Genomic DNA, 13835 nt, shown 5'->3' with positions numbered 1-13835 from the left:
ATGGCCCTTACCAACCGGTGCAAAAGCACCATTTTTCACTAGTGCTTGAACCGCTAAGAACAAAAGAGTGAAAACATGAGAAAATTAGGCCAAAATAACTCGATAGCGCAGCCGGTAACAATAAAATGGACACATCTTCCTCGCCACAACTGTCAAGACATACCGGATCGAGAGTCGACGATCCGAGAAGCCATAGCACCACATCCTCCCTTGTGTCAGCTGCGTAGGCCACGAGAACCACACAAGAATAGGGATATAGTCACATAACAAGTAATCTCTTATTCCATGTGTATCTGCCTACCACTAACCACCAAGGATGCATAAACCTAATATTACAAGAACTAAAACCGCACTCTGAAAACAACCATTGGTGGTTCCCTTTCCCCCTTGGCTTTTGGTGTGAAACTAGCCGGTCATAATGCAAGGATTTTCATGATCGACGTCCAAGCACGACGGCGTTCTACTGTGTCTCTTCCATTTAAATGCTTTGCAGTTTTGTTTAGCAAGCCTTCAATTTCAACGTTACTTTTTTTAGAAGATAGTTCAATGGTAGCTTCTTTTTTTTTTTAGGGGAAGTTCAATGGTAGCTTTGAGCATTTCAGTGGTACCTTTGATCATTTTAGTCAGACCCAACCCGCCAGTCCCTTCATTTGTTCGCAAGATCGAAGTAGGTTGAAGGGTCAGTTCCGGTCAGCCCAAGTGAGCAAAATCTGAGCCTGAAACAATGGGTGTACTGGCAGATGAATAATGGGCCATGTACTAACCATTAATCCTGGCCCAAACAGGCCTAACGGAGATATTTCATACTTGGCCTGTTGACTTTAGTACGAAAGGCCGAAGCTATGTTTACAACATTTTTCTAGGATGAACATTGGGTTTTCCTACTGCGTATATTTTTATAGATGTTTTTTGAGAAACACAGTACAACGCAGACGCTCACATACACGCGCATACACTCACCCCTATGAACGCACACACGCACACCCTACCCCTATGAGCACCTTCGAAAGACTGAGCCGGCGGGGATCTTGAAATTGACGAAGTCACCACCGGCGCCTCGCCGTCGACGGGAACGTCGCCTCCCACTGAATGAATATTCCGCCTTAATGAGACACACAGATGTCAAATCTGGGATTTGAACTCTGGTGGGCTGGGGGTACAACCACCCTCCTAACCACCCAACCTCAGGTTGGTTCTCATATTTTTATAGATGTTGTACAAATGTTTGTTAGAAGTTCGATTACGAGTGAATTTTTTATCCCGAGCTACATATATACATATAGATTTTTTAAAAGAATCAAAAACCATATTTCAAAACTTAAAATGTCAAAAATAAAATTATATATACATGATGTTGTGTTCTACAAACGTGCAGAAGAAAAATTTAAGCTCGAGATACCTTATATTTTAGGCTGCATAGAAATGACAAAAGCTTCTGAGCAGAACCCAGTAGGAAATATAAGGTATCTACGAAGAACAGATTCCTATGTAGAGAGACCCGTGGTTGCCTAGACCACACTCTTACAGACCCATATCGGAACCAGGTGGTTGCCATCTATGTCAGGTCTCAGCTCTCATCTCTGAAAATGGGACATGAAATATGCAGTTGGTACGTAAACATTTTGTGCAGGCCGATGTTGAAATCATTGAACAAATCAAGCTCAACCAGCGGCGATCGGTGGATGTGCTGGCATGGGCGCCACCGCTATCGAGCGTGTTCTCCGTCAAGAGTGTGTACTAGCTTGGCATGGATGTTCTAAGCATGCCTTATCAAGGCGGCACGAGCAGGACACCGAATGGTCGAAGGGCCATTTGGCTACCTGGGAGAACAAGAAAAAAAAGATGGAGTTAACTAATACGTTTGTCATTTGTGGGGTGGAATACGAGAACACATTTGCAGATGTCTGATACGTCTCAAACGTATCTATAATTTCTTATGTTCCATGCTACTTTTATGATGATACTCACATGTTTTATACACATTATATGTCATTATTATGCATTTTCCGGCACTAAACTATTGACGAGATGCCGAAGAGCCAGTTGCTGTTTTCTGCTGTTTTTGGTTTCAGAAATCCTAGTAAGGAAATATTCTCGGAATTGGACGAATCAACGCCCAAGGGCCTATTTTTCCACGAAGCTTCCAGAAGTCCGAAGAGGAAACGAAGTGGGGCCACGAGGTGGCCACACACTAGGGCAGCGCGGGCCAAGCCCTAGCCGCGCCGGCCTACTGTGTGGGCCCCCCGTGACGCCTCCTGACCTGCCCTTCCGCCTACTTAAAGACTTCTTCGCGAAACCCCCAGTACCGAGAGCCACGATACGGAAAACCTTCCAGAGACGCCGCCGCCGCCAATCCCATCTCGGGGGATTCAGGAGATCGCCTCCGGCACCCTGCCGGAGAGGGGAATCATCTCCCAGAGGTCTCTTCATCGCCATGATCGCCTCCGGATCGATGTGTGAGTAGTCCACTGATGTCTACGGGTGCTTCTATTCTTGTAGACAGTGTTGGGCCTCCAAGAGCAGAGGTTTGTAGAACAGCAGCAAGTTTCCCTTAAGTGGATCACCCAAGGTTTATCGAACTCAGGGAGGAAGAGGTCAAAGATATCCCTCTCAAGCAACCCCGCAATCACGATACAAGAAGTCTCTTGTGTCCCCAACACACCTAATACACTTGTCGGATGTATAGGTGCACTAGTTCGGCGAAGAGATAGTGAAATACAAGTGGTATGGATGTATATGAGTAGTAATAGCAATCTGAATAAAATATGGCAGCGAGTAAACATGCAACGAACAGTAAATAAACGGAGTTTCGATGCTTAGAAACAAGGCCTAGGGATCATACTTTCACTAGTGGACACTCTCAACATTGATCACATAATAAAACCACTCTACACTCTCTTGTTGGATGATGAACACCACTAATTGCGTAGGGCTACAAGAGCACCTCAATGCCGGAGTTAACAAGCTCCACAACATTCAATGTTCATATTTAAATAACCTTAGAGTGCATGATAGATCATTGCAATTACACCAAGTACTAACATAGCATGCACACTCGTCACCATCACACTATGAAGGAGGAATAGATCACATCAATACTATCATAACAATAATTAACTTCATAATCTACAAGAGATTACAATCATAACCTACGCCAAGTACTACATGATGCACACACTCGTCACCTTTACACCATGGAGGAGGAATAGAGTACTTTAATAACATCACTAGAGTAACACATAGATGAATAGTGATACAAAACTCATATGAATCTCAATCATGTAAGGCAGCTCATGAGATCATTGTATTGAAGTACATAGGAGAGAGATTAACCACATAGCTACCGGTACAACCCTTAGCCTCGATGGAGAACTACTCCCTCCTCATGGGAGACAAGCAGCGGTGATGAAGATGGCGGTGGTGTCGATGGAGGAGCCTTCCGGGGCACTTCCCCGTCCCGGCGGCGTGCCGCAACGTAGACTCCCGTCCCCGGATCTTGGCTTCGCGATGGCGGCGGCTCGGAAGGTTTCTCGTACCGTGGCTTTTCCGTATCGAGGTTTTAGGTCAGGGACCTTTAAATAGGCGAAGAGGCGGAGTCGGAGGGCCGACGAGGCGGTGACACAATAGGGGCGCGGCCCGGGCCCCGGCCGCGCTGCCCTATCATCCGGGCCCACCGGGGCTCCCTCCGGTGGCTCTCGGGTGTTCCGGAAGCTTCGTGGAAAAATAGGATGCTGGGCGTTGATTTCGTCCGATTCCGAGAATATTTCCTTACTAGGATTTCTGAAACCAAAAACAGCAGAAAACAGCAACCGGCCCTTCGGCATCTCGTCAATAGGTTAGTTCCAAAAAAACGCATAATAATGACATATAATGTGTATAAAACATGTGAGTATCATCATAAAAGTAGCATGGAACATAAGAAATTATAGATACGTTTGGGACGTATCAAGCATCCCGAAGCTTAGTTCCTACTCGCCCTCGAGTAGGTAAACGATAACAAGGATAATTTCTGAAGTGACATGCTATCATAATCTTGATCAATACTATTGTAAAGCATATGAGATGAATGCAGCGATTCAAAGCAATGGTAAAGACAATGAGTAAACAACTCGAATCATATAGCAAAGACTTTTCATGAATAGTACTTTCAAGACAAGCATCAATAAGACTTGCATAAGAGTTACTCATAAAGCAATAGATTCTTAGTAGAAAGCTTTGAAACAACACAAAGGAAGATATAAGTTTCAGCAGTTGCTTTCAACTTCAACATATATATCTCATGGATAATCGTCAACACAAAGCAATATAACAAGTGCAATAGGTAAACATGTAGGAATCAATGCACAGTTGACACAAGTGTTTGCTTCTGAGATAGAAAGGAGTAGGTAAACTGACTCAACAATAAAGTAGAAGATAGGCCCTTCGCAGAGGGAAGCAGGGATTAAATCATGTGCTAGAGCTTTTTAAGTTTTGAAATCATATAGAGAGCATAAAAGTAAAGTTTTGAGAGGTGTTTGTTGTTGTCAACGAATGGTAGTGGGCACTCTAACCCCCTTGCCAAACAGACTTTGAAAGAGCGGCTCCCATGAAGGACGTTATCTCTACCAGCAAGGTAGATCATCCCTCTTCTCTTTCGTTTACACATGTATTTTAGTTTTTATTTATGGTTGACACTCCTCCCAACCTTTTTCTTACACAAGCCATGGCTAACCGAATCCTCGGGTGCCTTCCAACATTCACATACCATGAAGGAGTGTCTATTTGCAAAATTAAGTTGCTTATCGATGAATCAGAGCAAAACATGTGAAGAGAATTATTAATGAAGGTTGATTAATTGGGGGTCGGGAACCCCGCGCCAGCTCTTTTTGCAAAATTATTGGATAAGCGGATGAAGCCACTAGTCCATTGGTGAAAACTACCCAACAAGATTGAAAGATAAAACACCACATACTTCCTCATGAGCTATAAAACATTGACACAAATAAGAGATAATAAAGTTTTGAATTGTTTAAAGGTAGCACATGAAGTAATTTACTTTGGAATGGCAGAGAAATACCATGTGGTAGGTAGGTATGGTGGACACAAATGGCATAGTTTTTGGCTCAAGGATTTGGATGCACGAGAAGAATTCCTCTCAATACAAGGCTAGGCTAGCAAGGTTGTTTGAAGCAAACTCAAGTATAAAACGGTGCAGCAAGACTCACATATGAATATATTGCAAGCATTATAAGACTTTACATCGTCTCCTTGTTGTTCAAACACCTCAACCATAAAATATCTAGACTCTAGAGAAACTAATCATGCAAACCAAATTTTAACAAGCTCTATGTAGTTCTTCATTAATGGGTGCAAAGTACATGATGCAAGAGCTTAAACATGAGCACAACAATTGCCAAGTATCAAATTATTCAAGACATTATACCAATTACCACATGTAGCATTTTCTGTTTCCAACCATATAACAATTAACGAAGCAGTTTCAACCTTCGCCATGAATATTAAAAGCTAAGAACACATGTGTTCATATGAACCAGCGGAGCGTGTCTCTCTCCCACACAAGCATGATGGATCATATTTTATTCAAACAAAAAACGAAAAAAAAACATACAGACGCTCCAAGTAAAGCACATAAGATGTGGCCGAATAAAAATATAGTTTCAAGAGAAGAAACCTGATAAGTTGTCGATGAAGAAGGGGATGCCTTGGGCATCCCCAAGCTTAGACGCTTGAGTCTTCTTAAAATATGCAGGTATGAACCACGGGGGCATCCCCAAGCTTAGACTCTTCACTCTTCTTGATCATAGTATATCATCCTCCTCTCTTGACCCTTGAAAACTTCCTCCACACCAAACTCAAAACAAACTCATTAGAGGGTTAGTGCATAATCAAAAATTCACATGTTCAGAGGTGACACAATCATTCTTAACACTTATGGTCATTTCTCAAATCTACTGGAAGGTAATAGAACAAAGAAATCCATCCAACACAGCAAAAGAGGCAATGCGAAATAAAAGGCAGAATCTGTCAAAACAGAACAGTCCGTAAAGACGAATTTTAAAGAGGCACCAGACTTGCTCATATGAAAATGCCCAAATTGAATGAAAGTTGCGTACATATCTGTGGATCACTCCCGTAAATTGGCAGATTTTTCTGAGTTACCTACAGAGAATCATACCCAAATTCGTGACAGCAAAGAAATCTGTTTCTGCGCAGTAATCCAAATCTAGTATCAACCTTACTATCAAAGACTTTACTTGGCACAACAAATGCAATAAAATAAGATAAGGAGATGTTTCTACAGTAGTAAAAACTTCCAAGACTCAAATATAAAACAAAAGTACTGTAGTAAAATAAACACATGGGTTATCTCCCAAGAAGTGCTTTCTTTATAGCCATTAAGATGGGCTCAGCAATTTTAATGATGCACTCGCAAGAAATAGTAGTTGAAGCAAAAGAGAGCATCAAGAAGCAAATTCAAAAAATATTTAAGTCTAACCCACTTCCTATGAAAAGAATCTTGTACACAAATAAATTCATGAAGAACAAAGTGACAAGCATAGGAAGATAAAACACAAGTAACTTCAAAATTTTCAGCATATAGAGGGGAAACTTAATATTATTAAGATGCATATAACCATATTTCGCTCTCTCATAATAACTTTCAGTGGCATCATGAACAAATTCAACAATGTAAATATCACATAAAGCATTCTTATTCACATGCATAAAAGTATCATTACTCTCCACATAAGCATAATCAATTTTATTAGTTGTAGTGGGAGCAAATTCAACAAAGTAGCTATCATTATTATTATCATCATCAAATATAGGAGGCATAGTATAATCATAATAACCTTTATCCTCCATAGTAGGCGGCACCAAAAGACCACTATCATTATAATCATCATATATGGGAGGCATATCATAATCAACATAAACTTTCTCCTCAATACCCGGAAGGCTAAAGAGATCATTTTCATCAAAACCGACCTCCCCAAGCTTAGAACTTTCTATATCATTAGCAACAATGGTGTTCAAAGCATTCATATTAATAACATTCCCATTAGCATGCATATAAAGTTCCATGGGTTTTTTAATTCTCTCTTCAAACACATCATGTCCTAATTCAAGATAAAGTTCATAAAGATCTCTCATATTTTTGTTGTTTTCCATTATGCCTAACTAGTGTAAACAAGAAACAAAAAGATGCAATTGCATGATCTAAAGGAAATAGCTTCGAGCACACACACAACGGCAACAGAAAAGTACTCAGTTACCTGGGACCGGAGTATGAGTGCCTTTTACCTTTCCTCCCCGGCAACGGCGCCTGAAAAGTGCTTGATGTCTACGGGTGCTTCTATTCTTGTAGACAGTGTTGGGCCTCCAAGAGCAGAGGTTTGTAGAACAGCAGCAAGTTTCCCTTAAGTGGATCACCCAAGGTTTATCGAACTCGTGGAGGAAGAGGTCAAAGATATCCCTCTCAAGCAACCTCGCAATCACGATACAAGAAGTCTCTTGTGTCCCCAACACACCTAATACACTTGTCGGATGTATAGGTGCACTAGTTCGGCGAAGAGATAGTGAAATACAAGTGGTATGGATGTATATGAGTAGTAATAGCAATCTGAATAAAATATGGCAGCGAGTAAACATGCAACAGAACAGTAAATAAACGGAGTTTCGATGCTTAGAAACAAGGCCTAGGGATCATACTTTCCCTAGTGGACACTCTCGACATTGATCACATAATAAAACCACTCTACACTCTCTTGTTGGATGATGAACACCACTAATTGTGTAGGGCTACAAGAGCACCTCAATGCCGGAGTTAACAAGCTCCACAACATTCAATGTTCATATTTAAATAACCTTAGAGTGCATGATAGATCATTGCAATCACACCAAGTACTAACATAGCATGCACACTGTCACCATCACACTATGAAGGAGGAATAGATCACATCAATACTATCATAGCAATAATTAACTTCATAATCTACAAGAGATTACAATCATAACCTACGCCAAGTACTACATGATGCACACACTATCACCTTTACACCATGGAGGAGGAATAGAGTACTTTAATAACATCACTAGAGTAACACATAGATGAATAGTGATACAAAACTCATATGAATCTCAATCATGTAAGGCAGCTCATGCGATCATTGTATTGAAGTACATAGGAGAGAGATTAACCACATAGCTACCGATACAGCCCTTAGCCTCGATGGAGAACTACTCCCTCCTCGTGGGAGACAGCAGCGGTGATGAAGATGGCGGTGGTGTCGATGGACGAGCCTTCCGGGGGCACTTCCCCATCCCGGCGGCGTGCCGGAACAGAGACTCCTGTCCCCCAGATCTTGGCTTCGCGATGGCGGCGGCTCGGAAGGTTTCTCGTACCGTGGCTTTTCCGTATCGAGGTTTTAGGTCGGGGACCTTTAAATACGCGAAGAGGCGGAGTCGGAGGGCCGACGAGGCGGTGACACAATAGGGGGCGCGGCCCAGGCCCCGGCCGCGCCGCCCTATCATCTGGGCCCACCAGGGCTCCCCTCTGGTGGCTCTCGGGTGTTCTGGAAGCTTCGTGGAAAAATAGGATGATGGGCGTTGATTTCGTCCGATTCCGAGAATATTTCCTTACTAGGATTTCTGAAACCAAAAACAGCAGAAAACATCAACTGGCCCTTCGGCATCTCGTCAATAGGTTAGTTCCGGAAAACGCATAATAATGACATATAATGTATATAAAACATGTGAGTATCATCATAAAAGTAGCATGGAACATAAGAAATTATAGATACGTTTGGGACGTATCATCCACCCCTGGACTATGGGTCCATAGCAGTAGCTAGATGGTCGTCTTCTCCTCATTGTGCTATCATGTTAGATCTTGTGAGCTGCCTATCATGATCAAGATCATCTATTTGTAATCCTCCATGTTGTGTTTGTTGGGATCCGATGAATATTGAATACTATGTCAAGTTGATTATCAATCTATCATATATGTTATTTATGTTCCTGCATGCTCTCCGTTGCTAGTAGAGGCTCTGGCCAAGTTGATAATTGTGACTCCAAGAGGGAGTATTTATGCTCGATAGTGGGTTCATGCCTCCATTAAATCTGGGATAGTGATAGAAAGTTCTAAGGTTGTGGATGTGCTGGTTGCCACTAGGGATAAAACATCGATGCTTTGTCTAAGGATATTTGTGTTGATTACATTACGCACCATACTTAATGCAATTGTCTCGTTGTTTACAACCTAATACCGGAAGGGGTTCGGATGATAACTCTGAAAGTGGACTTTTTAGGCATAGATGCATGCTCGGATAGCGGTCTATGTACTTTGTCGTAATGCCCCGATTGAATCTCATAGTACTAATCATGATATATGTATGTGCATTGTTATGCCTTCTCTATTTGTCAATTGCCCAACCGTAATTTGTTCACCCAACATCTCGTTTATCTTATGGGAGAGACACCACTAGTGAACCTGTGGACCCCGGTCCTATTCTTTACATCTGAAATACAATCTACTGCAATTGTTCTTTACTGTTCTTTGCAAACAATCATCATCTTCCACACAATACGTTTAATCCTTTGTTTACAGCAAGCCGGTGAGATTGACAACCTCACTGTTACGTTGGGGCAAAGTACTTTGATTGTGTTGTGCACGTTCCACGTTGGCGCCAGAATCCCTGGTGTTGCGCCTCACTACACTCCGCCGCCATCAACCTTCAACGTGCTTCTTGGCTCCTACTGGTTCGATAAACCTTGGTTTCTTACTGAGGGAAAATTTGCCGATGTACGCATCACACCTTCCTCTTGGGGTTTGATACGTCTCCGACGTATCGATAATTTCTTATGTTCCATGCCACATTATTGATGATATCTACATGTTTTATGCATACTTTATGTCATATTTATGCATTTTCCGGCACTAACCTATTAACGAGATGCCGAAGAGCCAGTTGTTGTTTTCTGCTGTTTTTGGTTTCAGAAATCCTAGTAAGGAAATATTCTCGGAATTGGACGAAATCAACGCCCAGGGGCCTATTTTGCCACGAAGCTTCCAGAAGACCGGAGGACTTACGAAGTGGGGCCACGAGGTGGCGACACAACAGGGCGGCGCGGTCTAGGCCTTGGCCGCGCGGCCCTGGTGTGTGGGCCCCTCGTGACGCCTCCTGACCTGCCCTTCCGCCTACATATAGTCTTCGTCGCGAAACCCCCAGTACCGAGAGCCACGATACGGAAAACCTTCCAGAGACGCCGCCGCCGCCAATCCCATCTCGGGGATTCAGGAGATCGCCTCCGGCACCCTGCCGGAGAGGGGAATCATCTCGCGGAGGACTCTTCACCGCCATGGTCGCCTCCGGAGTGATGAGCGAGTAGTTCACCCCTGGACTATGGGTCCATAGCAGTAGCTAGATGGTCGTCTTCTCCTTATGTGCTTCATTGTCGGATCTTGTGAGCTGCCTAACATGATCAAGATCATCTATCTGTAATGCTATATGTTGTGTTTGTTGGGATCCGATGGATAGAGAATATTATGTTATGTTGATTATCAATCTATTACCTATGTGTTGTTTATGATCTTGCATGCTCTCCGTTATTAGTAGAGGCTCGGCCAAGTTTTTACTCTTAACTCCAAGAGGGAGTATTTATGCTCGATAGTGGGTTCATGCCTCCATTAAATCTGGGACAGTGACGTAAAGTTCTAAGGTTGTGGATGTGCTTGTTGCCACTAGGGATAAAACATTGATGCTATGTCCGGGGATGTAGTTATTGATTACATTACGCACCATACTTAATGCAATTGTCTGTTGTTTGCAACTTAATACTGGAAGGGGTTCGGATGATAACCTGAAGGTGGACTTTTTAGGCATAGATGCCTGCTGGATAGCGGTCTATGTACTTTGTCGTAATACTCAATTAAATCTCACAATACTCATCATATCATGTATGTGCATGGTCATGCCCTCTCTATTTGTCAATTGCCCAACTGTAATTTGTTCACCCAACATGCTATTTATCTTATGGGAGAGACACCTCTAGTGAACTGTGGACCCCGTTCCTATTCTTTACATATGAAATACAAACTGCTGCAATTGTTCTTTACTGTTCTTCGCAAACAATCATCATCTTCCACACAATACGTTTAATCCTTTGTTTACAGCAAGCCGGTGAGATTGACAACCTCGCTGTTACGTTGGGGCAAAGTTCTGTGATTGTGTTGTGCAGGTTCCACGTTGGCGCCGGAATCCCCGGTGTTGCGCCGCACTACACTCCTCCGCCATCAACCTTCAACGTGCTTCTTGGCTCCTACTGGTTCGATAACCTTGGTTTCTTATCGAGGGAAAACTTGCTGCTGTGCGCATCATACCTTCCTCTTGGGGTTCCCAACGGACGTGTTAATTACGCGCAATCAAGCTCTTTTTCTGGCGCCGTTGCCGGGGAACGAAGAAAAGTTACACCACAAAGATTTTCAACTCCCACGTCAACAGCTCTTTTTCTGGCGCCGTTGCCGGGGAGATCAAGACACGCTGCAAGGGGAGTCTCCACTTACAATCTCTTTACTTTGTTTTTGTCTTGCTTTATTTTATTTACTGCTTTGTTTGCTCTCTATATCAAAAAAACACAAAAAAAATTAGTTGCTAGTTTTACTTTATTTACTGTCTTGTTGTCTTATATCAAAAACACACACAAAAATTAGTTACTTGCATTTACTTTATTTAGTTCGCTTTATTTACTACTGTTAAAATGAATACTCCTGAGAACACTAAGTTGTGTGATTTCACTAGTTAGGCTTAATGGAAAACAACAAAAATATTAGAGATCTTTATAGTATTTATCTTGAATTAGGACATGATGTGTTTGAAGAGAAAATTTAAAAACCTATGGAACTTTATATGCATGATAATGCCAATGTTATTAGTATGAATGCTTTGAACACCATTGTTGCTAATGCTATGGAAGAATTTAAGCTTGGGGAAGCTGGTTTTGATGAGCATGATATTTTTAGTCCCCCAAGCATGGAGGAGAAAATTTACTTTGATGATACTTTACCTCCTATATATGATGATTACAATGATGACTATCATCCACCTACTATTGAGGAGAAAATTAATTATGATTATACTATGCCTCCTATATTTGATGATTATGGTGATAATGATAGTTACCTTGTTGAATTTGCTCCCACTACAATTAATTAAATTGATTATGCTTATGTGGAGAGTAATGATACTTTTATGCATGTGAATAAGAATGCTTTATGTGATAGTTATATTGTTGAGTTTGTTCATGATGCCACTGAAAGTTATTATGAGAGAGGGAAACATGGTTGTATGCATCTTAAGAATATTAAGTTTCCCCTCTTTATGTTGAGAATCTTGAAATTGCGCTTGCGTTACTTTTCTATGCTTGTTGCATTATGCCTACATGACTTGTTTATTTACAAGATTCCTTTTCATAGGAAGTGGGTTAGACTTAAATGAGTTTTGAACTTGCTTTTGATGCTCTCTTTTTCTTAAACTCATATTTCTTGGGAGTGCATCATTAAAACTGCTGAGTCCATCTTAATGGCTATAAAGAAAGCACTTCTTGGGAGATAACCCATGTGTTTATTTTACTACAGTACTTTTATTTTATATTTGAGTCTTGGAAGTTGTTACTACTGTAGCAACCTCTCCTTATCTTAGTTTTGTGCATTGTTGTGCCAAGTAAAGTCTTTGATAGTAAGGTTCATACTAGATTTGGATTACTGCGCGAGAAATAGATTTCTTTCGTCGTCACGAATCTGGGCCTAATTCTCTGTAGGTAAATCAGACAATTATGCCAATTTACGTGAGTGATCCTCAGATATGTACGCAACTTTCATTCAATTTGAGCATTTTCATCTGAGCAAGTCTGGTGCCTCAGTAAAATTCGTCTTTACGAACTGTTCTGTTTTGACAGATTCTGCCTTTTATTTCGCATTGCCTCGTTTTGCTATGCTTGATGGATTTTTCTATTCCATTGACTTTCGGTAGCTTTGTGCAATGTCCAGAAGTGTTAAGAATGATTATGTCACCTCTGAACATGTAAATTTTAATTGTGCACTAACCCTCTAATGAGTTATTTTGAGTTTGGTGTGGAGGAAGTTTTCAAGGATCAAGAGAGGGAGATGGTACAATATGATCAGGAGAGTGAAAGCTGTAAGCTTGGGGATGCCCCGGTGGTTCACCCCTGCATATTTTAAGAAGACTCAAGCGTCTAAGATTGGGGATTCCCAAGGCATCCCCTTCTTCGTCGCCAACATTATCAGGTTCCTCCCCTGAAACTATATTTTTATTCCATCACATCTTATGTGCTTTGCTTGGAGCGTCGGTTTGTTTTTGTTTTTGTTTTTGTTTGAATAAAATGGATCCTAGCATTCATTGTGTGGGAGAGAGACACGCTCCGCTGTTGCATATGGACAAATATGTCCTTAGGCTTTACTCATAATATTCATGGCGAAGGTTGAATCTTCTTCGTTAAATTGTTATATGGTTGGAATCGGGAAATGCTACATGTAGTAATTCTAAAATGTCTTGAATAATTTGATACTTGGCAATTGTTGTGCTCATGTTTAAGCTCTTGCATCATATACTTTGCACCTATTAATGAAGAAATACATAGAGCTTGCTAAAATTTGGTTTGCATAATTGGTCTCTCTAAAGTCTAGATAATTTCTAGTATTGAGTTTGAACAACAAGGAAGACGGTGTAGAGTCTTATAATGTTTACAATATGTCTTTTATGTGAGTTTTGCTGCACCGGTTCATCCTTGTGTTTGTTTCAAATAACCTTGCTAGC

Source organism: Lolium rigidum, chromosome 2 (genome assembly GCF_022539505.1).
Source record: "Lolium rigidum isolate FL_2022 chromosome 2, APGP_CSIRO_Lrig_0.1, whole genome shotgun sequence".
NCBI lineage: Eukaryota > Viridiplantae > Streptophyta > Magnoliopsida > Poales > Poaceae > Lolium > Lolium rigidum.
The sequence above is the reverse complement of the archived record's forward strand: the minus strand, read 5'-3'. Positions refer to the sequence as shown.